This window comes from Loa loa, assembly GCF_000183805.2.
Source record: "Loa loa unplaced genomic scaffold supercont3.125, whole genome shotgun sequence".
Classification (NCBI taxonomy): domain Eukaryota; kingdom Metazoa; phylum Nematoda; class Chromadorea; order Rhabditida; family Onchocercidae; genus Loa; species Loa loa.
This window is the reverse complement of record NW_018108305.1, coordinates 76398-78592: the sequence shown is the minus strand read 5'-3', so window position 1 is coordinate 78592 and position 2195 is coordinate 76398.

Below are 2195 nucleotides of genomic sequence, written 5' to 3'. Positions count from 1 at the left end.
AAAGCAAAAAACGAAAAAAGAAAAAACAAAACAAAAATATAGAAATAGTAATAAAACGATTATTTAAATTGGTTTTTAATTTAAATTTTTGTTTAAATTATTCAAAGTTTTTTTTTGTAAGTTTGAAAAAGTGAAAAGATATATTAATGAAACAAATATTTATTGGAAAGATATAGAATGACAAATACATAAGATATTTCATTTTAAATTCATTTCAACAATTAGTATAAATTATTTCATTTAATAATTTTATTTGGAATAAATGAAGAAAGAAACAATTTTCTGTAATCCCTTTCCTGTTAATTAATTCTTTCATAAATAAATTTAATTCTTATATAATATTGAGAGACAATAATGTTCCGCAGAAATATTTATTAGTATTATATAATATAAAATATTAAATTTGACAATATATTTGGTAGAGAAATTTAATTTTTCTTCATGGAAAAAAAAAAGTATAATTATATATTGCATTAAAGAAGTTAAAATTGAAATGTATTTCAATTGAAAATTGTTTATTTTCATTTAAGAGTGGGCAATTGAAATTTCCTCTGGTATGTGCACAAAATGAAATTGAAGTTGAAACAGATTTCTTTGAAAATAAATTAACATTCTTGATACTAAAAAAAAAAAAAAAAAGGAAAGAAAAATCCGGTTTATTTCATTCCTTTTCCCAATTAAATTCACCATATATATGCATGAAAATAGTTCATTCTAAAAAAAAATATATATAAACTATCGTTTGGTGAAACATTAAGAATTGGAAATAATAAAGAATGAAAAAATGTATAAATTAAAAATCATACTAAAAGAAATGGTATACTTAAAAAATAAACTAAAAATTGTAATGCATCACTGATTATCACATTAACTTTTTGATAAAATAAAAAACAAAAATTATAAATTCGAAAACAAAGTAGCGAAGTTAATCACATCAAATGAAATATTTGTTTCGGAAAAATAGTTCACATTGATGAAATTCTTTCGAATAACAAAAAGCGCAAAATAGATGAAGACCTAAATTTGCGAAACATTCAAATGATACTTATCTTTTCCCGAGGATTCTTGCAATTTTTAATAATTTTAAACTTTGATACAAGAGGAAGTGCAGGAAGAGTGAATGAATCAAATTTTTAAATTATTAAAAATTTTAAATTTGTCATCAATATTAAAAGTCGCATCTTTTCCAACAAACATTGTTTGTTCATTTTCAAATATTTTTCATTAAAATTCACGCCTGTAATAGGTGATAAATTCTTCGAAATATTATCAATGTAATTTTGATATTATCGGATTCTGTTATCAGTTATATTATATTCTTTATTACATATCAAAAATATATTTGATATATAAGATCGATATTTCATACATATACCAATAATTATTAATTTCATGCATGACTTCAACAATATTTAATACAATGATTAAAAAGGATATTAAGCATTCATTAATGAAAAAGAAAAAGTTCCTTTAATTAGAAAAAAATAAGATCAAGTAATTAGTTGTTCAGATAGTATTAGGAAAAATGATTAAGATTGAAACTTGAATATAATTGTTGCAATTGCTATCATTTTTTTTTTTATAAATAAACAATTAAATTAATCACTCATTATCATTAAATATGTATGTATAGTTTCTTCTCTAAAAATAAAAAGAATGAAGAAAAATTGTTGGAAGTTATTTGATCTGATAAATGATCAAACTATTTTATTCTTAGCTAATCTTTTTCCTTCAATTTTTATCACTAAATTAACATCGAATAAAATGGATAATACCTGTTTAGAGGTAATTCATTGATCTTTTTTGACTATATTTTACACTTCTTTCCCTTTCTTTTTCTCTTTTTCATTTAACTACTGTAAGATTGATTATTTTGGAATATTGTGGAAAATAATTTATGGATTTTTTGATTTGTTTTCAATTTTTTCCGTTATCCCTTTTTTTTTTGTCTTTTCCCTCTTTCTTATCACTTCATTCTAAAAATGAACTACATCATCTTGCATAATAAGCTAAGCTTTGGTTAGTTAATTAATGAAATGAGCTAAACGACTGATGGATCAATTAATGGCCTAAGCCATAAATGGAATGAATGCATTTATGGTGAAAATTACTTTTAGAGGCAAAAATTTTGTCAGCTAATAAAGAAACAAATATATATATATATATATATATATATATATATATATATATATATA